Source organism: Chelon labrosus, assembly GCF_963514085.1.
Source record: "Chelon labrosus genome assembly, chromosome: 7".
NCBI lineage: Eukaryota > Metazoa > Chordata > Actinopteri > Mugiliformes > Mugilidae > Chelon > Chelon labrosus.
The window spans coordinates 21,513,287-21,539,643 of NC_140343.1; the positions used below are offsets into that span (position 1 = coordinate 21,513,287).

General features: G+C 38.4%; 1 protein-coding gene across 6 annotated transcripts in view; it reads right to left on the reverse strand.

Annotated features, from left to right (window-relative positions):
* The window catches only part of lpp (LIM domain containing preferred translocation partner in lipoma), a 167,488-nt gene that overhangs the window by 100,601 nt on the left and 40,530 nt on the right, over positions 1 to 26,357 (reverse strand). For all 6 annotated transcript variants that reach the window (XM_084547735.1, XM_084547734.1, XM_084547733.1 and 3 more), the window contains one exon: positions 22,859 to 22,901. The gene's annotated coding sequence lies outside the window, so the exon portion shown is untranslated. The remainder of the gene's footprint in view (positions 1 to 22,858; positions 22,902 to 26,357) is intronic.

Genomic DNA, 26,357 nt, shown 5'->3' on the forward strand with positions numbered 1-26,357 from the left:
TGTGGTTATTCCTAACAGGTAAAGGATGAATAGGAAGACACATCACAAGACCTAGATCATTTGAAGCTTTCTAAGACATTACAAGGAGGTGAATAAAGCAATGATTGCAAAGGTGGACATAATATAAGGTAAATAAAAGGTCTTGTATTTATATAGTGCTTTTCTATCTACTTGTACTCCCAGTATTTTATAGGCACAATGACACATCTGCCCATTCGTTCACACAAGCACACCCACGTCCACACATCAGGTTTAGTGTCTTGCTCAATGACACATCAGCATGTGGTCCATATAAAATGAACAAACTCCACAGTCAAACCCACAGCCACCCCAATATATGAATGGGCAGTCAGTGAGAAGGCGTGTGCTGCTTCCAAACCAGCAAAGGCTCCTCATGTATCTGAATATCCTATGGTAGTCTTCTGTGAGCTACATATTAATTGATTTGGATCAATATGGTTCAGTGACTTTGAGTTTACACTGGAGGCAACCTAGCTCTGTATTTAGGCTCAAAAAAAGGTTGAAGACAAGCATATCATATGCACGCAATTTGAGAACGTCAAATAATATTTTACTATTTTAACCTTTAAAACATGAACAGATGACCATGGAAAGCACACACTAGAAAAAAAACAACCAAATAACAGTATTTTATTTATTTATAGGTCAGAGGTGTTGAAAATATAGTCATCAAAAGACATTACATTAAGGTTATAATTATAATTTAAAAAAGTGTTCTTTCCCCATGAAAACGCAGTTTTGTCTTTGTCCAGTATGGTCCATATATACAGTATATATAGAAATATATAAAACATTATGACCACTGGCAGGTGAAGTGAATAACACTGATTATCTCGTTATCATGGCACCTGTCAGTGGGTGGGATACATTAGACAGAAAGTGATATTTTGTCCCCAGAGCTCATGTGTTGGAAGTGCAAGGGTTTGACAAGGGCAGACTGTTAGGACGAGAAGACAGGGACAGAGCATCTCTAAAACTGCAGCTCTTGTGGGGTGTTCCCAGTCTTTAGTGGTCAGTACGTATCAAAAGTGAAACTGACGACAGTGTCGAGGAGGACTAAGGCTCATTAATGTACATGGAGAGCAAAACCTGGCACATCTGGTCTGCTCCTACAGACGATCTACTGTAGCTCAAACTCCTGAGAAAGTTGATGCCGATTCTGAGAGAAAGGTGTAACAACACACAGTGTGTTGCATGTGGGGCTATCATAGCTATAGAACCGGCCTAAAGTGGCATGGAAGAAGGTGACCTGGTCTGAAGAAGGCCAGTCACAGGAGACAGTTATGCATTCGTCAATGCTCTGCTGGAAGACCTAGGATAATGCCAGGATAAGACCTAGGATGTTACTCTGACATGTACCACCTACCTAAACACTGCTACAGATCATTTATTTATTACTATTTCATGAAAATAGTATTGCCTGATGACAGTGGCCTTTTTTCAGCAGGATAATGCAAAAATGGTTCAGGAATGGTTTAAGGATTCCCCAGATCTCAAGCCAATTGATCACCTGTGGGATGTGCTTGCTCAATGGAAGCCACACCACATAACTTGCAGGACTTACAGGATCTGCTGCGTCTTGGTGCCAGATAGCACACCCACCTTCATGGGTCTATCTGTCCATGCTTCAACAGATCAGGATCAGGGTTGTGTAGGCATTAAAAGGGGCTATATATCAGCATATATGGTCTATTTTACCCCACACAGTCTTTTTCTATCTGGTGCCTGCATTACCCACAATGCATCAAGCTCTGTATGTGAATGTAATGTCTGCCAGAACTGCATGTTGAATGGTTGGACAGATTTAAAGAAATTTGGTTCAGACTTTCCTAAACTGACAATTCAACATGCAGTTTGGAACTTCAGGCCCAAAATGACAGTGAATCAAGTGATTTCACTTTAGTCCATTTGTCAGATTTTGCCCAGTTCCCTCTCATGAGACTCCGTACATTTTTTATGCTTGTAAACACAAATGGTTGTGTATCAAACTGTGTGAGACCATTGTCTGCTAGAAAGGTTTATCTGCTATGGTTCAACATTTTCTGATGTAAGGCTCATGCCTTTCTGTATATCATGCACTCTCTCCCTTATCTGTGGAAGACTTTAACAACTTTCACAAATCTAACCATGTCTGTGACATATTAGACCTGAAGCAACTCTAAATAAAATACATTATGGAGCACATACCGGAGACGCAAAGAAATGTAAATATTACATATTAACTGCACATTGCCCATCCATCCCCTTTCTGTCAAAACAGGGTTGGAGAATATTCCAGCATGCAGCAGTGAGAAAATATATTTCGGACAGGTTAACAGTCTATAAAAGCTAGATAAATAAATTCACAACTTCAGAGTTTCCATTTTACCCACAGTCAAACCAGAGCATCTAGAAGAAACCCACACAAACACAATGTTTGCACTAAAAGCTATATGCACTGTACATTGAGCTTTGCTGTAAACATATACTGAGACACCAGATGTTGACCCACTGTGATAATTATCCCAAACCTTTCTCTATTATAACAAAGTGAGGAGAAACGTCTGATACTGGGACAAAATTTTATGTTAACTTGTCTTTTGTTTGCTCTGCTATTTAACAGGCCTTAACCTTTTTTACTGTAATTCCGTATAACCTTTTATTTACTGTATAATAAATAATAATAGTCTCTCAAGCATATGCAAGAAAGGACACACAAACACACACATAACCACACTAGACTTAGCCACACAGGAGAGGTCGGAAGTACACAAGCAGCAACAACGATGCTGCATCTGTACTGAAGGCTCATGGAAGGAAAGTCGATTCTGATTGCCGGGGCAGTGACAAGATGACTCACAAAGCTGTGACACTATGTTTTACAGTTTGCTTTACAGGGGCATGGCAGTCGGGCTGTCTTCTCACAGCTGTTCCCGCTGCACTTTTACACCTGTCATTGAGGAACTGCTGCAGGTGCTTCTGCTGCATTAATCTTTCATATCCACCAAGGAAAGAATCAAACAAAACCATCCAAAGAGGACCACAGAGAATACTGAATCCTAACATAAAATGGCAGGGTTCAGATATGTTTTGGGGAAAACATGACATGCTTTCTAGCAAAGAATCTTTATGGGGGGAGGGGGGGGGGGCTGAATTGCACAGTGAAAAGACATTCACATTTGCAGTGTTCAGTCTTCAGCTCAGGAGTTTTTGGGCCACTACAAGCAGTGGAAAACATCTGAAAACAACACTGTCATATCACTTGATACAGCAAACGTGTCATCAAACAGTTGCTTATATACGCGCTGAGTTTTTTTTTTCTTTTATAAAGGCTTTTCTTATTATACTTGTATTCTCTCAGTTCACTCATGAACTGTAAAACTGTATTAGGTACAATAAAGTTAAAAATCAATCTAATTTAGGCCTATATGCTTGACAGTGGGCCAAGTAAGGCCTTCTTTGTACTTTAAAATGGACACCTACAATGGTATTACTCCAATAACCAGGTCTGAACAGGCCCTAAGAGCAACCTGGCTACTGCTGTACCCCACTGCATTAGACTGGCAGTACAAGGCAGGTTCCAGGTATGATTTATGTAACCGTAGGGTCAGAGAGTTCTGCAAAAGGACAACCACATTCTCACTCTAACTCACATAAATAAATAAATGTTGTATCACACACACTATATATTTAAGGCTGTCCCATAATACTGACTGTGTTCCTATACATCTTGAAGTTTGTAAGAAAAAGTGAAGAATTAAAGGGTGACCAAGCTGCTTTTCTCCCCATCATGGGCTTTGTCCCTTGAGTAGAGTTCGGTTAAACCTACACAGCCCTTGGTTCACTAAGCACCAATCAAAACATCACTTCAAAAAGACACCGCAGAGATGAAGACGGAGATACACTTTGGCCAGCAGATTTTTCATACCAAACAGCGGGGTGGTAGGCGACTGGGATTAGCACTCACGTTCGTGACGCAACGTGCGGAAGATCAGCCATGCGGACAAAAACGTTTTAAAAATTAAAGGTTCCCATCTGCGAGAGGTTGTTGCTGAGTCTTCCCAGCATTGGACTTTCTCTGCTTTAGAGGGCTGGTTGAATGGCTGAACAGGTTAATGCAACATTACACAAACAAGTGCTCGCTCTCTGCGTTCCGCTGTTTGGAAACAGGGAAGAGCTAAGAGTTCAAGTGGTCATTATGGATCTCGAAATGTTTTGTGTAAAGGGGTAAATATTTGAAAGTGCCCGAAGTCTGACACCATGCCATGTGCTGACATATTAATAAAAGCAAAAAGCTGTTTTGGACCTCTTTCAAGTGTTCAATATTTAATAGTGGAAGCGCAATAGCAGTGTCAGAGCATCAGAGGACTGGTCAAGTCAAACATCATGTTCTGAAACATAGCCACTGCAAACAGTACAGCCACAGGACAAGATAATCTCGACACCAACACCAGAGAAAACAATGGGGCTTTATTACTGGTGATGCTAATTCAGATGGCTCCTTGCTCACTTTTGGGTCTCACAAAAATCTAACCAGATTCACTCTCATTGTGTTTGCATTACGGATAAAAATACAAATAATTCCAAATATTGGTTATTAGAGTGTGAAACTGTTTAAATATTTAACACAGATACTGTTCCACTTCCACTGTTATAAGTCAGGAACAAGTGGGATTGTTACTGAATGTACTGTTTAACACAGTGATCAAGAATCTTGTTGATCAGTGGATGTAAATGTGAGAAATAAAGTAAGAATGTACTTCTTTATCTTTATAAGACAACTAATTCCCTCCAACTAAATGTGAGTATTTTGTCATTTTACTTATCCCATAGAGACATGTAGGAGGTGGATTAGGCAGAATAAAACATCTCTGTCAAGTCCCAACACAGCGAGAGGTCTTGTAAGTTCACAGAGGGATGAAGGAAGAGGACAGTACTTAAGTAGTACAACTTCAAATGGGAAATTTGCCCATGAAGTATGAAATATTATCTCTTTTATGTGTCACACTTAACTAGGCAAAGTAGTGTCAAAATGCACTAGCAGAGGTAAATAGAGGTAAAAAAATAAAATAAAATAAAAATGACCAACAAGAGACTTAAAATTATTATTTAATTATTATTAATAAAATTATTATTATTATTATAATTATTACAAAAAGGTTAACAAAAGTATAATGACTCTTGATGGGTTTAGTAGTCATAGAAGTAGTTAATAAAAGCAAGAAAAGCAGCAAATCTGAGAAGCTGAACTCAGATGAGAAAAAAGGTTGAAGAGAAGAAATTAAATTTGTCATCTAATTCTAGTTTCTCTAGTCGTGTAGATTTTTAAATAACAAGTTGGTCTGTTAATGTGTTATTCAGCTAGCATAATTTTTTTATTTTTCAGATATTTCAGAAAGAATTAAAGCATTAGTTTGAATGCCGCTTATTATATTGCCACATAATAATTATATAATATACATTATTACAATTTTCCTACTGTCCTTATATTTGCAATATACTGTTATGTCTACAGGAGAATTCTTTAAATGTGTTGTCGGGCCACATCATTTCTGTGGATCGCTGGTTTGAGCCACTGTGATATGCAGATCACTGGTCAAGAAAATTTCATCAGTGAAAAACTGAAGCTGTCACAATGAAGTTGAACCTGTGCCATCGCAGTTACAAAAAAGGCCTGGATTAACTGTGTGGAAAGAAAAGGTCTTCTAAAGGTCCTAACGCATTAAAGTGAAGCAACTTCACCTCTAATGCCAACAACGAACTACCCTGTTTCAACACCTGCTCTACGTCAGTTGTTGCACTAGCACCGGCCACTAGACACAAACCATCCATGACAACGAGGAGTAAGAAAGCCAGCAGGCAAAAATCACCTTTTTGTTGTGTCAAAGCAGCTGTGCTCAGAGCTCAGTGAAGACGAGCGTCTCAGTCACAACTCATCCAGTCTAGCCTCAGACACTGACCTGACGAGAGGTGGCTGATTCTGGTTTGACATATGCGGACGGGCAGCAAGTGTTCTCCAGAAAGGCAAGAGCAAACTTGCTGGGCAGGTTGCAGCAACTGACATTAACGGTTACTCGCCTGCGTTGATATCAGCAATGTGCTCTTTGTTTCATATCTACCAACAAGGCCTATCTACACCAGACAATCTGATTAATCCATTATCGAGTTGTGATTCTTTCCGGTAAAAAGGCTGCACTTTAAACTGTCACTGGGTCTAAGAGTTTCAATTGCAAATTATTCTTTTATCATTGTACCACAACATGTACATATAACAGCACATCTACACGATACCAGGTTCAGTGTCAGCTTTTAAACACGCTCACTTTCTGAGGACATAAAATCTCAGACCTGTTTGTACAAGAAGCTATCAAACAGCCGGTGTAAAGCCTCCGATAATTAGGCTAATTACACAGGGGGATAATATGAAGGTTAATCAAACGATAAACATGGCAAATACTGATTTGTTTTCCCCATTAGCTATTGTGAACAGCCCAACCAGTTGATAACCATTACAAATGAGATTTAGTGCTGTGACTACTACAAAGACTAACAACCCAACCCCCCCCCCCAATCAAACACCCCGCTTCCACGACCCTGAGCAAAGAACGAGAACAAAACGGGTGAGATATGAAAAGGTAGCTCTGCGGCTTTCAGTTAGCGGTTTTGACATCATCTGAAACGTATTCTCAAGTGGAGAGGAGATGTGCAGTGTCTGGTACTGTACATCTGAGCCGATCTTTACAGCTGCCATATTATACCAATATTAAAAACTGAAGTGTGTTTTGAGTGTTCCACCTTCAGGTTTCTGTCTCACCTTATGAAAGGATTAGAGAAAACCCGAGACCTCTCAGTCGCCAGTCTGATCATTATCTTTTTTAATGTGCTTGTTTATGTGTTAAGTATGTGTATGTATGCACAGAATGATTATATAATGGATCTATAAGGCAAAAACACTCAGGGAGTGACAATGGAGGTCAAAGAGATGCAAATTGACAACAGACACAAAATGACTACCAAGACTACCAAGAGGCAACTACCAAAACCACAAGGAGACACAAATAAAGACACACAAAACATCCAGAGAGATTAAAAAAAAAAGTCTAAAAGATGCAAAATGACTGCGAACGATATAAAATGGCAAACGAGACATAAAATGAAGCCCCACAATGCCCCCAAATAGATACAAAACATTCAAAAAGAGACCAAATAGGATTTAAAAAGGCAACTGGAACTGAAGAGTTTTTTGAGAAGACATTTCACCACTCATCCGAGGAGCTTCTTCAGTTCCAGAATTGAGGTGAAGTTCTGCTAGGTAAAGAAGCATTCCAACTTCTAGCCCAGCTAGAAGTTCTGGAACTGAAGAAGCTTCTCGGACGAGTGGTGAAATGTCCAGTTGCCTTTTTTAAACTCTTTTTGGATATACAATGACCTGGATGACTGAGAACCTTCACAGATCGAAAAGAGACGTAAGATGGAAACAAAACAACCACCAAGAAATACAAATCAGAGCAACATAACTTACAAAAAGATCCAAAATGGCTTCAAGAGAAATGAAAACAAATTCAAAAAATAGCAGGGTGGCAATAAAACATCGACAACAGAGACATACAAACGACAGAAACAACAAAAAGAGAAAAATGTATCATGACTTTTGTTACTTAGTTTTTGACTCTTTATTATAAGATCTGGTAAATAGCTTAAGACCCTAGGTACCTACCGAGGTATTTTATCTGTTAATCTTCACAGAGTGACAGATTTTCTCATTCTCTAAATTAATTGTGTTCAAATTGCTGCTGTATGCCCTATTAGTGCTTCTCTCTTTGAGGGACCTTGGGTTTTTTAACTTCTCTTGCACCTTTTAATCACAAAAAAAAGAGGCACGGCTGAGAAAGCTCTTCTGGTTCTGAGTCTCATCTTTCATTTGCAAAATGTCAGAATTACATTCATTCATTCATTCTTTCATCTTCTGTAACTGCTTGTCCTGTGAAGGGTCACGGGGAGGCCAGTCTATCGCAGGGCATCAGAATTACAATTAAATTAAAATTACATTTCTGCATCATTTGGCCATAAAAGATCCGGCTTTTTCCAGTAGATAACGACTGTTTTTTAAAGTAACAACTAAAAACTTCCTGACAAGATTTGCATGACTTTTTTTTTTGAACAGCTGTTGAGTAGTTTACTTGAGTTGTTGGCCTTTGCTCCCTAATGACAGCAGCACAACTTTTCTGTAAATATGTGAATCTGACTTTAATGCTGACTGACAGCTTTTATTGGCTTGGGATGTATCAAATAGAATTGGATGGCTTGCATGACTGGAGTATGTGCTCCTTGATACTGCAAGTGGTAAGATGCGACGTCTCAGGAGTTTATCTTATCCGAGTCTCAGGAGGATACTGACTGACAGCTGTAAATATATCACAACACAACCTTAACCATCTCTCGCATACCTCTGCGGTACACAGCAGACTTAAAAAATAATATTTGCATCAACAATAAAAGAGAGCATCTGTATGCTTCACATTTTTAGAAAATCAATAGCAAATGACAGAATCATCGGTTGACTGTAACGGGTGGTGCCCAGCTACAGAAGCTTGTTTGTGTGGATGACATGAAAGCCACACCTCTCCATTTTCACAGAAGCGTGGCTAGATTATTCCAGACACATCCAAACATTACGCATCAATCAGGATATCTGAGGTAAGGCCTTCAGCTGATTAACTATAAATAAAGCAGCAGTACATCTATTTAAAATTAAAACACAAAGTGCAGAACCATGGAGGCTGATGACAGCATTTAGATTTAAAATTTCACTCCTAAAAACAAGGAGTCAGTTAGCATCCAGCATGCATTAGCTGATGGCTGATGGAAATGCCAATATATCTGTAGGTGTCATAAATTCCATCCATCTTCTGAGTAACATGAATGTCTGTGCTTAAATTTATAGTCATTTTATTTCACAAGATATTTCAACAAAGACCTGAAAGTAAATCTTGTGTTTGTCATATCTGAATAAGCAACAAAAAGTAAACCTGACCGTGGTGATACATAAAATGTCACCCTCTGGGGAACCTGAATGTCTGAACCTGAATTCATAGTAATTCATGTAGTATTTTAAAAGGTATCACATTGCAGAGTTAAAAGTAACCCTCATAGTGGTGCTAGATGAAACGTCCTCCTCTGGGGAGCATGAAAGCCTCAGTAATTCATCTTAATAGTTGATCAATACTGGATTGCTCCTGGTTAAGTCATGAACATAAGAAAGACTTGAGTTTAAAAAAAAAAATCTCAGTAGACTTATAGAACAAAATGAACTGTGTTAACTTTTTAATTGTCTAAAAGATGCAGTGTTGTTTAGTTGCAAGCGCTAGAGTTTATAAAACTTGTCAGCCTATAAATTAGACACTTGAAAGTTTTAAATAGTTTTTATTTGATTATTACATTGTAACTTTTAAATTTGCATCTCATCTCACGTCCTGTTCTAGCACTTTATATGAACTAGAGAATAAAATAAACAGTGTGCGTGATGAGTAATCAAGCATCCAAACAGCCTCTCTGAGCGGCTCAGAGGAGAACACTGGTCCTTGCCTCCAAAAATGCCAGACAGCTCTGTTGTACCCTCACTGGCCCAAAATTAAATCAAACAATTAACCAGAAACTACAGCTGTGACAGTAAAGGACCATTATTCAACGCTGGCCTATAGCTACACATGCCAGCCTCGGATAGGTAGTCAATAAGTGCCTTTGGTTTTAGGGAGGATTGGGGCAAAGTCAACAAAGTAAAGCTTATCTGGGAGGGCGACTACAGCGAGTGAGAGGAGCTGCGGACTTGCCTCGAAAAGATAAAACATCACATCAAGCCATCATTAATTGGCCTCATTTGACAGGCGCTATCCCAGGGCCTCTTATCACAGCAGAGGAAATGCTTATCACACAATGGGAGGACTTTTTTCTTCCATAGCTACCTGCAGAGGCTGTAAGGAACCATCTTCAACCTTGATGTGTTAATTGCAGCCTTTCATTTTGGAGATGAGCACTCGGTGTTAAGAAGTGACTGTGAGCAGGGTCTGCTGGTGGGCTGATACTGGAGGAGTACATTAGCTGACTTCTCAGTTTTAAATATTTGTTCACTGTGACTGAAGCAGTCTTTCTAAAGATATATGATGAAGCAAAATGGTCAAAAGCGAGAAGACTTGGACTGCAGCACAGATACAGATGGGCGTTTCAAGGACAGACAGTAAGGCTAGGCGATAATTAAGTTGACTGGGGTTTCTCGGAAGAAAAAAAGAAACACAAAGACTCTCTAAAAACTTTCTGAAATGTAATTTACGAACACCCGGAGAGACTGGAATCCTCTTCTCATGAGAAAAGCATGAACTGCGACAGGACGCATTTTAAGGTCGGAGTTAATTATGACCCTGAACTCACAAACAGGTCAATTGTCTGGCCGTACGACTGCTAACTGCTTGGTTGGTGAAGACTAAGGCAATGAAATATGCTAAAAGGAAGGCAAGCTTGCAATTTGGGGGATCAAACTGTCAGCTGTGTGTGTCTTTATAATTGTATGTGTGTGGCGCAGTAGCAGTAAATCACTTTGAATACATGTTTATTTAAAAGAGATTGGGATGGATAGGGTCGTCTAACTGCACTGATAACGAGGTTTAAAATTCTTCTAGTCTTGACTTTGCAACAACATCATATACTGTGTGCACGGTGAAAGATTTAAAATTAAGAGCATTAGTATTTTCACCTTGAAGCAATTTTATGTGATTGCAGAAATACTAATCTGTACAAGCCAACAAGTAGAACACTGTGTTTATTTTATGTCTCTATTTAATTTAGCGCTGCTTCATGCAAACTATAAACAGGCCCATGTAGGTTCACAGGCCAAATCAAAGACTAACCTCCGATTGAGAGCACCACATATTGTGACAAAGATTAAAGGTTGTATAACTACTTGCACATTAATATGTCTGAGGTATATTTTGTTGTTGAGTCATTTCTGCTTTTTTCAGTGTCTGTTTGAATACATACAGCACAAATTCCTGGTAGATTACAGTGTAACGGGAATGCAGTACTTCTACTGTTTGCATCTGTTGCAACAAAATAAATAAACCTCTGTGTAGACTTTTGAAATATGACGAACCTTCAAAGGCATTAATCTGTTAGTCCAACCAGACTTCCTGGACTGTATTTCAATTTAACCTGTACCTAAAGGTACAATAAATCAGTCGTGGCAGCCTTTTTAATGGCATACACTTGTAGTCAATCCTGTCCTCCTTTACCATGATATAAATCTGATGTTGAAGTGGACAAGGAAGGCAGAAGTTCTCCAGTTCATAATGAAAAAGAAGCTTTTGGTAAAGCTGCACTATAAGGATGCGAAAAGTAGATTGCTAGCCTGTCTGAGCCAAGACTGGAAATTATTTATCCAGTGTCGCTCTCCAAAACAGAGTGCCCGCTCAGTTCAAAGTTAATATCAGCGTTTCTGAAAATGTAAATGATTCAAACATTAGAGCATATCACATTATCCTTTGACAGAAACTTGTGGCTTTCACGAAGGTACTTCAAATAAAGTAGTTCTATCTAAATTAGGCTCAGAGAAACTTTCAGTTTAAGACGAAAAAAAATATTTTCTTTAAGTTTGTTTAGGTGAAAATTGGATTCTTAAATAATACATATAACTACTTGATTATATATACTTTATATTTATTCCGACTGTTATAGAACAGTATAACAGAAATGTAACTGTTCTCCATACAGGGTATGTAAGTAGAGGTTTACTTAAAAATATATTTTGGCTGCTGTAAACAAGAAGCACTAGGTAACATCTCTCATAGCTGAACAATAACAGTGATTGAAACCAAACTGTGGACTGACGAACGGAAAGCAAGATGCAAAAACAGAGCAAAGTCCCAGAAGGTATAATCCCTATACTGTAGGAATGGTGGATTAGAGGATTTCTGGGTTCCTCACAGCCTCTGCCATATGCTGCTGTAGTTACACCTTTCCTTCACAGTCAATGGAAATGTTTCAGTCCTTCAGAAGGTAAAACCTCATCGGAAGTCCTCAAAAACACCTCAGTTACAGTTCCTCTGTAAGCTGTTATCAACACAAACATCAATCACACTTCTTCCAAAACAGTGAATTAAAACACTACTCTTTCCTTTAGTGGACTCTTAAAAAAAACTTTTGGCGAGTTATCATTCTGAGACAGTATACAGGCACATTTCCCACTTACTGGAGTCTGAGATTTCCAGACCTTTTCATAGCACAGGTATTGAGCTGTTATTTTACTGTTGAACACAGCTTATCCCCTCCTGCTACAATGAGCACTGCACATCTATCCCCTTATTCAAACTTCTATTGGGTTTTGGCTTGGGGACATAATCCCTTCCCCGGCTCGCTCACTGGCAAAGCCACATAGAATCAACTCATCAATAACACTTTGTTTACTGAATACAGATGTCTTTGCTCAAGAATCCCCTTAGCACAGCACAGATGAATGAGTGTAAGCTTGCGACCAATTCATCTGAGGTTTTTTAAATACTTGAGCTACCATTTAAGCAATTGCAGCAGACAGAGATTTCACATCACAATTGTATCCAAATGATTTGGACTTGGCCCGTTGAAAGATGTAGAAAGAAAGCCAGGGCGCTTTGGCCCTTTGTCTTGACTTGCAGGTGTTGCTTCAGTTGTACACAGAAAAAGGGACCAGTGGGTTGGCAGACACATCACAGTTTCCTTCAGCCTCTCTATATTCTGCAGCGCTGGACTGCAGGACTACTGATACATAACAATGAGGAGCTTTAGGCCCATTATTTCATCATGTCACACCGAGCCACAGTTTCCTCATGCAGTTTTGAAAGTAGCACTGCAACCATCGATTATTTTAACAGTTGACTATCTCATTGATTATCCCATCGATTCATTGTGTAATCATAAAATATTTTAAAAGAAATACTGCTGCTTGATTAAAAGAGAGAATAGTATAAATAAATAAGAGAAAAAAAAGACAGGTCCGTTGATGTTTTGCAACAGAAAATGAATTATTAGGGCATGTAAGTGCCATATTATATCCTGCATTTTTTAAACAAATATTTAATCAAAAGAAAAAGATTAATTTCAAGTTACTGGTGATAGTAGTGAAATAATTAGTTGACTGATTAGTGAAGAACTGAAGGTTCTCAGTCATCCAGGTCATAGTTTTCCATGGCCTTTTTCTATTTAGCAATCAAATCATATCTTCTTCACTTCACATTTTCACAGTTCAATCAGGCATAACATTATGACCACTGACAGGAGAATTAAATGACATTGACCATCTTGTGACAATTCAATGTTCTGCTGGGAAACTTTTGGACCGGACATTCATGTGCAGTGACACTCCTTGATGGCAGCAGCCATCCCCAGCAGGATGCAGCCTGACACAGGTAAACACACAAAAAAACGGTTCAGGAACAACTAAAAAAATGTGAAAAACAGCACAAGGTGTTGACCTGGCCTCCAAATTCACTAGATCCCAAACTGGGATGCACTGGAACAAGCCTGATCCACAGAAGGCCTTCCCCTCAACACATAGGTTGAGAGGAGTGTTAAAGGTGTAGTTTCTTGTTGACTTGACCCTTTCCTTGAATAAGGTGATCACCCCTCACATGTGTTCTTCCTAGTTGATTATTTTACTAAAAGTATTTCAAGAAAACACTTAAAAGAACATCAATCAATAGAACAGCACAGGGCTTGTTTTGCAATTTGGAGCACTTCAATATTTCAAACTCATATGAGGTCAAGAACATTTGCTTCATCTGTGGAGTAAACAAAATGGTTTGACTTCTTAGATCTACATCAGAGATTTTCATCCGCAGCACTTTTAATGAGGGATTTTGTACAGATCACTTTGACAAACATGCTCGAGCACAGATGTGTGTTTTTCCAGTTTAAATGTCAGATTCTGTAAATCTAAAACTTGGACTTCCACAATTCAAGTGTGGATCACTTGTTAAGAAAAATCTGATGTTTGTCAAACTCCTGAAGAAAAACAAAATGCTAAAATCCTGCTTGGCCAGAAGCATCTGTTCAGCATGTGCTCAGTTGATTTAAATGCTTTGGGCCTCAGTCTTCATACCCAGTTGTTTAGACTCTTACTTAATCTTTCACTTCTCCACTGCTCACTCCGCAGCTCTATGACCCTCAGTGACACCCAAAGAAGATTAATTGAAAAGCAAAGTTAAACTAGTTGTTTTTGGGAGGGTTTATCTTTAATTGACTGATGGCTATTGCTGTTTATTTGTTACCGCAGTTTAAAACTAATCCAAACCCACTCACTGGTCCATCTAAAAATCCTCTCAGGGTATCTATGTCAGGCCTCTTAATCACCCCGGGGTTGTTTTAATCTAATCGTAAGCATGTCTTATTTACTTGTTTTCTGCTCTTCACTTTCCTTGGAGGTGATCACAGCTCAGCTGAAGATCACCCTACGCACCAGTTTTTCATATAGAAGTACAGTAATTGTTTGAGAATGGTCCTTCATGCTTAATGTGTAAACATCCAGCGTGGTGGCAACCATTAAACAGCTGTGAACAAAGGCTACAATGGTTCTATCATATACCAGTTCGATATGCAATTATTTTCCATGACATTGTTAAGGCGTACAGCCCCTCCCAGCTGACAGAGCTGCATTGATTCAGTTAAACCAATTCATGCTCACTGTGTCTTCTTTCTAAATATGCACTCGGTTAGTAAGCAGGTTCCTGCACCAGACATAAAGTTAAGACATGGAGTTACAACTGTTGTCCAAAACAGAGTTATAAAAAGAAAGCCATTTTAATAAATCTGCATGGGGCAAAATAACTGCATGGTCTAGTTTTTAATCAGCCAATCATTTATTTCTATCCAAGACTGCCTAAGATATGGAGTAGATTTAAAGAAGCTTATACCTTCTGTACACCAAAAAACTTAATGTCAATGTTACATATTCTGATGAAATATACTAGACTAAGAAATGATTCTCAGGCCAATATTTATAATTTACTTTGTTTGTAAATAGCAAAAAAAAGTCTTATGTCAGACCTGTCGTTGTCTTAGTTCTTTTTGGTTGGTGAGTTTAAAAGAAAGCTGACAAATGCAAATGTGCAAGTGCAGTTTCAAGATGTGCACCTAGATAGGTAGGTCGACATCACATATATGACACACATACATACATATGCCAGAATTTCACACAAGCATGGTGTGCTGCTGGACACTGAGCAGGAAATACAACTAAGTCACTTCTGAATGCTTTGGCAGGTATTTATATGTCTGAACAGATTTTGTCTATATAGCACCACAACTATCAGACAACTTTGCAGATGTGTAGTTGTGAACAAAATGAAGATGGGTGTGGTTCAAGTACGCACTGAGTACCCCTGTGTTGAAATGTTAACGTGAGCGTAGTATCTGGTGTGATCCCATCACAAGATGGTCTGTAGAATGTATTTTATGCCTTTCCTAATTTTCTGTCATATATACTGTATAATATTACAATGATAATGATATTTATGTTAAACATGGCCATAGCTTTAAATAATGAAGTAAATGTCTGTGAGCCAAAAGCTCAAGCTTCAGATTACTCTGAACACCGGGTCTCATTATTTCTGATATCAGCTTGTCACAAAATGTTTTATACGGTTATTTGCTCCAGACAGGGCACACTCATGAGGTCAAATGATGGTGTTATTAGTGAATGTAATTTACACCTTCTAAACAGCACACTTTAAAAATATATGGGGCAGTAATGGGATTTCAGAGGTTTTCCACTTCACAAAGCATTTTAACTCATTATATCCATTGACAGAGGCATACATAGAATTTATTTTGTGATTGAAAGACTAAATGCACATTTATATCATAAGATGACCCTTCCAGGCCAACCTTTACCAACAGTACTCTATCTTTATTGCTGTGGGTGTTCTTTCTGTCCATTATATTCCACATAAGGGCTAGAACATGTAGGAGAACATGTAGAAGCTGTCATTTCCATTCAAGAAAAGTTATGTAGAAGTAGGTTTACAGCATTCAGAACTGCTACAATGGTGTTACAGATAGTTTTTATGTTATCTGGTGACCGCTGGCCAAAAGCAAAGACCGGAAAAAAGTGGTATTTTAGGGAGGGGCCTTAAAATGACGAGAACTAAAATGGTTTGTTTCAGGCCGTGGATGAACTAAGGGCTGCGCAATGAATAAGGTGAATAAACATATTTTTGAACTGGAAATTATGCAAAGCTATTCCAGTGGAAAAGCCCATTCGTCCCACAAATACATTGGAATTTGGGAAGAGTATAACCATAAAAATGAAAGTCTAGTTTGGGGTTGTTGTTTTTTTTCCAGATAAGTTCTGATACAAAGAGAAATTCACTTTTTTGATGGTAGTATCCCACCATGGTCATCTGTCTGTGATTGCATCTCTGCGACAGATATCTCAAGAAAAAAAATAAAACATTTATTTCAGATGCTACATAATCTCCCCCTGACCCTTTGGTCACGTCCATCCCGGCCATCATAACTCTTTGACTCTTATCTAGTGAAGTCAAACTGAGCATTATGTCTACAGTAATGTGAATTTTTAGTTCAATTAAGCTAACTTATGAACAGACAGAAAGGGGAAAACAAGTCATAAAGACTATTCGTGTCACGTGACCGCACTCTCAGCCTCATCCATCCAAATCTGCCAAATACAACGTTAATGAGGCACACAATCCCACATTAAAAGAGGCCACAACAAAGTTATCTCACCCCTCTATTAAGCATTGCTTATGAATGTAAAACACTTCAAGGGCCATGTAAGCAAGGAGTGCAGTATTCAACAGCATTATGTTGCATGTAATTTGCTCTGGACCATCCGTGCCGACACATACAATTTGGGATGTTCACGTTTTTGAGGAAGTAATACAGCCTCAAGACCACAGATATCACATTTAAAGGGGCATTTTGGCTCATAATCGTGGCAATCCTTAACTAGTTACTCTTTCTGTAAGTAATAGCAGATTGACATTTTGATGATGAATATCTTTCAGGAGTTGTGATGTTCAACAAACAAGTACGATGCAGGTTTTGACCAAAACTAGTGGTAAAGGTGAGTGCACGGCTATTTATGTAGCCCAGTTGCCACAACCTTTGAATGTCACATTTGTTGACATTAAATGATTAATAACTGCTTGTTGTCAAGAAATCCAGCTACATATCAAATTGTGATTTTGCCCCCGGCTTGGTGTCAAGAGCCTCAACAATACCACAACTTCAACACTGTCACTTTTGGGCTGGTTATAGTTGCAAGATATGGCACCAGTGCAAAACTGATATTTCAGCTTCACTTCTAGGAAGTCATTCCTAGAACTGGCAGGAGACCGGACCATCCGATTACCACAACAAACAGAAAGAATACAACAAGCGCTCTGAAAGCTAGAAAGCTAGAAAGCAGTCAGAGTCTTTGTATAGGATATCTGCAAATAAAAGGCTATCGCTGTTTTTGAATTAACAGTTGCTTCTCACACCGAAAACATGACTGCAGTTGCTGGCATGTCCTCATTCAACACCAACTGCTTAGACCGTGGTGGAACGGCCACCAGAGCATAGCTTGCAAAGATGGATTTTTGTGAGTCGTGATCGTACAATCTCCTGAGAATCCCGCTGCCACGCACGGTAAAACAAGGGTACTAGAGGGCCAGAAAAAAAGCTCTGGCATATAGGAGCACAGCAGTTTTACTATAACACCGTATGAGACTAAATAAAAAGCACTCAATATTGAAGGCTATATACCTCATACCTGCTTTATTCAGATCATATGAGCATCAAAGGGAACATTTTAGATAATAAGCAGAAACCAAAGAAACATATACTCGGATAAGATTTCATATTTTTAACACTAAATGTAATCCCATTGTAGTGATATAAGAAATCAGGTTGGAAAAGCTCAAAAGAAAATGAACAGAAGCAGTGTGAATGAGTTAGGAATTAAATTTTTTTTAAAGGTGCTTTCATTGAGGTACTTTAATTACCGTGCATACAGTAGGACGGTATTAAATACATGGCTACTGAATGAGAGGAGATCACAAAATTTCATGCGGAGGAGGCCATAATAAAATTTCTCTGATGCAGTTCAGAAAAAAATGTAAGCATTTGCCAATCTATATAAAGTCCCTACACTCAAGAATGAGTCAGTCAAACCTGTGTGGTTCCAGCTCTAGTCAAGTCCAACAAAGAGTTAAGCATTTTAAATTCTACTGTGCAGCTAAACTGTTCTTGAAATTCAGCTGGCAGCCAGCCTCGCTAGTCATCCGTCGATTTGATGTGTGCTTCAAGAATCTGGCCCAAACAGACGAACTGTGAGCCAAGAATCCAAACAGTCTGAAAAATCAAGAGCCATCCCTGGCAAGTTAAGTTTACACCATCGCTGTGGCCCGATCATATGAGGTGGTCTCCATCAGTCCACTTCTATCCTGCTATGACGCTTTAATCTTGAATAAGCCATGAAACTGAACTCTGTGAGAAGGACGTCATTCTACCTTAAAATGTCTCCTATTCTGTGTAAAATCCCCTTAAATCATGTTAACGTCCACAGCTTTGTGGTGGTTAAGAGACATTTGTCATGTACGTTTCAAGGGTGCACCACCCTCAGATGTCCCTAATAAAACCTTACCCTCCCCACAAGTCCTTTAGAAATGAAGACCGTCTTCAAAAAAGCCCAGATGCCTTCAACTTGTTTATGTTTATGTGGATATACCATGACCTGGATGACCGTCAATTTTCACAGACAAAACAAATATTTATTTTTCTGAGAAATGACCCAGCTTAAGGCTCATTTAAGGTACTGCGGGACTAGACACCGTAACCTACGCATACGGTCTACGCCAGTGTGAGTCATTTATACTTGTGCACTCGTCAGTCTGGCTCACTCTGTAACAACGCCACTCAAATGTTAGTCGGTGCTGTGTCTTTTTTTGCCAGTCAGGTTAATTTTTGTTTCTACTTCCTGCTTCACTTTTAACAATGGTGACTGAAACGTTCACCAAAGACGAGTCATACAAATGTTCGTATCTATCTTGGCACGTAGTTACATTTCTGGGGAGGTGCACATCAGACTAAGGCGTTTGGGTCTGCGTAGGGTCTGGGCTGTAGCTGTCAAATTGACGAAGAAGCCTAAACCGCCTATTACTACCATCATTATAATGGTCAACAAGTCTTTACTGCAAATACTTTGTTGTGAAAATAAACAGAAAATTATTCTGACGGTAAACAAGGTGCATTTTATAAAATCTACACCAGGTAGACTCAATCCTATGTTCCTGGAACATGGCACTCGACAATCTGCTGCAATTGTAAAGTAATTAAACAAGACATTTAAAGGATATATTAAAAAAAAGTAAAGCAATCAGAATAAACCTTGAAAAGATCTTGCGGCTCTCTTAGCAAAAGATGAAGAGGAAGAAGTACCCATCAGGGCTCACCTAGACATCAGTTCTATCACAAATCTGAGTCTATAGTTTCCATGGTAATTTTAAATAATACAATACGAGGGAAAAACACGACCATAGGCTCTTTTGAAGAATACTTCAACAGAACTAAATATAAAAAGAGAATGGCTTTTTAGCAAAGTTCAAATTACTCTCAACTTTGCTGCAGAAAACAAACTTCTATACATGAAAACTCTACTCTATAAGGTGTTAAGCTGGGGGCATAATGTTCTGCATTTCTAGGTCTGCAACAATGTTTGGACATGTTTAGGTGGGTCTACTCTAAGCAGAACTTTGGATCATAATGAGAGAAACAATGTTATTCACTTCACATGTCAGCAGTTTTAATGTTGTGGCTGACCAGTCAACTTGTAGATGACAAACTAACGCTGAAGTTATAAGGTATCAGCACAGTTTCCAATGAGGATAGCTCTGAGTCTCCATTCAAGCATTTCAGCTGGCATTATTATAACTTTAAAGTATTCAGTCAGTCAGTATTTAACATAGATCAAGAAAGTATGGCACCTTACATGTACCATAAGCTAATGCTACATGGTTTATGTATGTTTCAAATAACATTATGGTAGCTCATTTACGGACAGTATTTCTCTATGTTTGGAATGAACCACCTTTGGCCAAATGTGCAGAAGTGCTTACTACATAACAACTAATAGGTTCATTTTTTTAGTTGAGCGGAGTGTTTGTTGAGTTATTTAACAAAATACAACAGAACAGGACACAACGGCCACTCCCAAGCACAGACCACCATCCAAGATAAGTGGGGAGAAACAAACATAAATTGACAAAGTGTCTAAATTGATATATTTACATATATAAGTGTTATTGCAGTCCTGAGGCAGTCTAAATTCAGAGTGAGGATCTGTACATACCTATACATTGGATGAGTTGAAGAACAGCCACACAATAAAACGCGCTTTAATAAACATATTTCAGACACCTATCAGATTATAAAATATGCTCACACTCTGCAGCTATGTGTGTCTCTTTCAGCTCTTTTGTCTGCCCTGTGTCTCCAAGGGCATGAATAAGTGCATTATTACTAAAAAAAAATAAAGCACTTAATGAAAGCTACAGAAGGGAAAGAAGCTTCTTCGACCACCTGTTCAACAATTTCATATTCAGTGAAGACGAGCTCAGGTTCCCATATGAGCACCTTGCCATCTGTTTTTAAAAATATAGCAAATTTTGGTCTTCAGCCACAGTGCATGCTTTGCTAAGCACAGACACCTCAGAGCTTATTTTAAGCTCATTTTAATGTCTGTCTTCCTAATTTGTGCAACTTCTGTATCAACAATATTTACTGCACATGCTGTTTTTTTATATGTTTAACAAAACCCATTCAAAGAGAGTGTAAATGATCTGAAACATCACAAAAATAACTTTCATGGCTCCACACTAACAGACATCTGAAGAGACAGATGACTGAAAAGAGATCAATCAATGAATTTTATCTTAAATCAATTATAGCAAGGATCATTAGCGTTATCAGAGCACGCAAACACATGTTTCATGTGGCTGTTAGAGGAGTTCTCAGCAGCTTATCAGAAATAATAGCAACAAAGATTCAGCTTATCCGGAGATAAAGACTCACTGTAGCCTTAACTAATGTACCAAGCGCATGCTTAATACTTAATTGCAAGCAAGCATACTTTATTATTAACATATATTACTCTTAATACATTCTTTCTTTTAATTCTCAAGCCTTTTCATTTTAGTAGTTTCCACAAAAGGAAAATCTCAATATATTTTCAGTTTATTTTATCAACATGCAGTCATTTTTGTGTGAGCTTTTACATAGCACATATTGGACACATACTTCTGTCACAGGATGAAGCCAATTTACTCCAAACCCTACATAGATGAAAAGATGACTGTATTTAGACTTCTTTGGGTATCTACATTTTGGGTTAAAAAGTAAGAATATGGATAGTATGTTGGCCCGAATGGCTCAAACTATAACCACACAAAGCATCTCTCTATGACTTTATGAAGCTCAGTTAACAGTTTTGTTGTGGACCACAAAGCTCCACATGATCACTTCACCAAAGTCACTGCACATGTCCGGAAAAATAACTGCATATCCAAACTTGCCGTGGAACTATGACAGTAACTGAGTTCAATGCCGACAGTAAAATCATAAATCAGTTGATGGGTTGGAGTCAACTTACACCAGGACACTGTGATGACGCTGCAGCTCTGTGGTTTAAGCTGAACAAAGCTTCATTTTATCAAAGGGGTTACTGTTTGGTTTCCCCACGTTATCTATCACATGATTTGTTTTTATGTTTCTTGTCATGGCTAATAATACAAATCAAGAATGCATCACGGGAACATTTACTGCACGTCATTAAGGCGACCTCCTGAACTTTAATGAACTCTCTGTGACGTAGAGGTAATGAAAAGGCGAAGGAGTTTAAACTGTAAGAATGAATATACATACATACAAATTATACACATCTTTGCAGCTAATGAGATTTAACGTATTATAACTGCAAAGGAACTGAGTGTACATTTACCAAAAAAAATAAAAAAATGAATCCTTGACATATATAATTATATAAATTATTAAAATATGAAGACAACTTTTTAGACTTCACGCATTGGAAACAATGAAGACGAGAATAGAGTTTAGTTCCATCATTACTTTTGGTAAACGCACATAAAACTCATCGAGGCTTACAGTGCTAGAGTGCAGCTTATTTAATCAGGAGTAATTATGGCTCATTTCTGCTTCAATATCCAGAAATGTTTGAGCCTTTACAAAGTGGCAAAATTATCGGTACGATCACAACAATAATTTGGATCCATCTGCTGCTTAAGAATTACAAAAGAAAAATCAAGAAGTCAAAAGAATTTGGCTGTGGGTAAATGTCTGTTTAGCCTGGCCATAAACTGCTCTTTATGGACACAGCTGATATTCAGCACCTCTACTAAGGTGTCTTGAGACAGTACCTTTTTTTGTAAATTGTAAACAGGCAGATACAGCAAAGTCAGAACAACACAAGAGAGTTGAACATTACATTGATCTTTGGCTTTGTGAAATAAAAAAAATATATACAGTACATCACCGCAGTTTGAAAACAATAGCTATCTTTTGTTCTTATCAATTTTTTTTTTCTCAGCATGTGACTGGTGGAATAGAAAACAATACTCTAGATATTAACCTGTCACAAAGTCTAGGTGACATACACGTGAGGTGGGCTCAAACTGAAACATTTTGTTAGTAAATCTAGGTATACATTAACTGAGATAAATAAAACTACACTAAAAACTATTGTGGAGTTCATTCTGTGAATCTGACATCTCTGATTGTACTGATGTGAGAAGGTGGAAGCATTAGGTCGAGTACTTACCTAAATTTTGCTACTAAGTGATGGTGGGGAATAGATCAGACGCCTGAAAAGAAGCACAACATACACCTCATAAGTAAAACAACCATTAAGTTTGACAAACAGATAATCACTTTGAAAGCAAAGCATGTGGACCAGTTAACTGAAATGGTCCGATCTTGGGTTACAGCACTCTCACTGCTTTACATTCAGCTGTTTACTTTAAGAAAGTTAGCATTAAAGTGCAGCTCTAACTCCTCAACTGAAACACTAACTTTTGACTGCAGGGGATAAATTCAAAAATGATAATTGTGACTGAAATTTCTATTTCTGGTGTTGTGAATGTCCTACATTCTGTTTAGATGCAGGTAAGGGTGGGGGTGGAATGATTTTTGTCTCCAGGGCCCAAAGATGTGTATTTCTCTTGCTGAGGAATGCTTTTGTTCTGATAAATTGACAGTGTCAGATTCCCACATTGCCACAGTGTGGCATATACTATAGGGAGCAGTAGTGGGAACACAGATGCTACACACAATTGGCGTCAGTCAATGTGACAGTTCTTGTTATTTCTTTTCTTCTTGGGGGGCGGGGTGGGGGGGGGGCTATTTTTCTAAATCTGAACTTCCAAGTCGAGGAAGCAGGAAGGAATAGGAATTAATACACCTACATTCCCCTTCTCCCCTTAGAATGGCAAAAATCTCTTTGTACTTATATCATAATTACTGGTGGGCGCCAGTTTGGGATTGTTACCCATGCCTCCTTCACACTTTTTTTTTTTTTTTTTGGCAACAATAATACAATGTTTTGGGAACATGCAACTGACAACTAGGTCTTTTCTCAACTTCACTCCAGTTTCTGTACACTGGCTTAATGTTAAGGAACAAACGTTGCTTCGAAGTGGCATTCCTTGTTCTAGCATATGCTCCCTATTTTAAGTTGTGCTGTTTTCTACAAGCACAGCCAGGCAGAAGGAAAGTAACCAGCAACCGGGGTGTCGGGAACATGATCCTCCAGGGAAACAATGCTGATGAACACGCTCTATTTTGGCATTTTCAAGTCTGACACTTTTTCCATTCAAAACGCAGTCTTAATTACCGAGTCATTTTTACATGTTTACCTCAAGAACTGGTTCACTGTCCACTTTTAATTAGGACTTTTATGGTCGAGCACCACTCTATACTTTATGTTATCACAGAAACGGAACACGGCTTGTCAGGTAAAGGTGCAAATGTTTTATATTATGATTATTTAAACTTTAAACTGAAATATACTGTAAATATTTTATTACAAAGTGCAATCGTAAATCATTTAAAAAGACAAAAAAGATCAACATTCATAAAAAAAAAAAATTCTAAGTATTCAAGCCAGCACAAATGCCATAAAAACTCAAAAATATTTTTCATATTTTTTTTTGTTCAGCAATTCAATAAATCAGTAATGATTAGCAGTTCAGTTAATAAAGACTTCCAAATATCAAAAATTCAAGTTGTCTACTACTTGAGAGTAATAAGACAGCGGTCAATATGCAAACACAGCTGATAATTAAAGAGTGAGTTCACCAAAATCATTCAAGAAAAAAAAAAATCATAGGTCTCTATAATCTGCTTCGGTTAAAATAAACAAGTACTCCAAACTGTTTGAGTTTATTATTTTATTTTATCATCACAGCTTTGTGTGTCATAAACGTGGGAGCACTGCACTTTCTCTTACTCTGCCTGAGCAAAAGGGAAACATTTTTATTTAAAAAAAAAAAAAAAAAAGAAAGAAAATGGTAAACAAACTCAAAATCTATTAGCGCATCTTGTGTGTTTTCACAGATGTAAAGACAACACTAAATTATTTGGGCACTGATAGGGAACCTAAAAGCCTAATGATCCCCACTCAAGTTTTGAAGTTGAGGGTCATCTTTATTCAGTGTTTTCTAGGCAGATTCAATCATGTTTATTCATACATAACAATATCCTTGGAAAGTGCAAGAGTACACACTCCATCTAAAAATAACACTGTTATTAATTTTGAGTTGGAGGTCTATCTATGGATGGTGGCATGGGCAGGTGCAGGAAGCTAGTTTGTGTACGTTGCCCTGGCGACTTCACCATCTTTTCTTTGTGTCAGAAGCACAGCAGCAGCAGTCGCAGTAACACACAGATTATGTAGCCAATTAAGTTTTACTTTAAAACCCTCAGCGCCTGAGTGAACTACTTCTCTGACTCATATCCAAGTCAAATCTGAACAAATATGACGCACGCATTTAATTTGCCTGATAGGGGATAGTGGAGCAAAAGGGAAACAATGTGGATGTACTGAAGTCACTTACAACATGTGTCCATTCTGAAAACACTGTGATGATAACAGACTACCACAGTCTAACCTGGACTTGCCGTCACACCGGATGTCTCAGAAATGTTCAGACTGTTCAGGCAGGATAGTCAAATAGTTCAATAAAAGGAGGCAATTTCACTCAATGCCAAATCCATTATGATAACTTAGGTGAAAGTATTCTCAGTCTTGTCGACCAAGGAAAAAACACAATGAGCTAAATAGGTAGCATTAAAATATCTGGCAGTTAGTCTACTGTTGCACTGTCAGTAATAAAACTGTTCCCAAAGCAGTGAAAATGTAGCAGCTTTACGCCTTCAGAGTGCTTCAGAGAGTCATGACCTATTTTCTACTGAAGGTGCGAAACAGTGAAAAGTGTCCACTCTCTTATTATACCATGAGCTTCCTCCCCCCAAGTACCACCATCAGGGCCCACCAAACTTCTCTTTTTGCCAATATACATCCACCAAGTATTGTGCTATCTGCCCACGCAAAATTGAGAAAGTAACAGCTAACTGGGGACCTTATTAAGTGTTTAGGAAATATCCCTCACTTCCTGTTTGCTTGTCTTGCCGTCAGCTTTAAGTTGTGCGCTGCCGCTATGTGGTTTGGATACTTTATTTATAACTTTATTTATCCAGGGTAGATTTCGTAAGGGCTAATATTAATTTTCAGCAACTCCGTGTCTCTCTCACACACAAGCACTATTCTACATTCCTGACTCAATCTGTTATTACCACATCCCGATTTTCTAAAAATCAGTCACTAAGATAGAGACACTTGATACTGCGGCCACTTCCAGCATTTTTTATTTTATTCTAACCATTTTTGTGACTGTTTTCCTGTAAAGAAGAGGACCTGAAATTTGTGCCCTAAATTTGATTGATGTCACAGTCTCCCAGTTACAGGTCCAAACAAAAAAACAAAGGGGGTTAAGAACGTTCTGTGCTAAGACATCTGGAGAAGTATCCAGCTGAGAAGGAGATGTGAGCCTGAAATCTGGAGCCAGAAATCGTGGAAAACACAAGTCAGATTTACTCCTGACTTCCAGCTGCCAACTGCACAAACTCAGTAAATTTAAAGCAATGCAATACCAGCTACGTACCTGTAAGGCAGCAGCAGGCACCAGCTTTTGCATTATTTTAACTAAATCTACTGCAACAATATGCATTAAGCCCTCATATAAATGCTAATAATCACTACT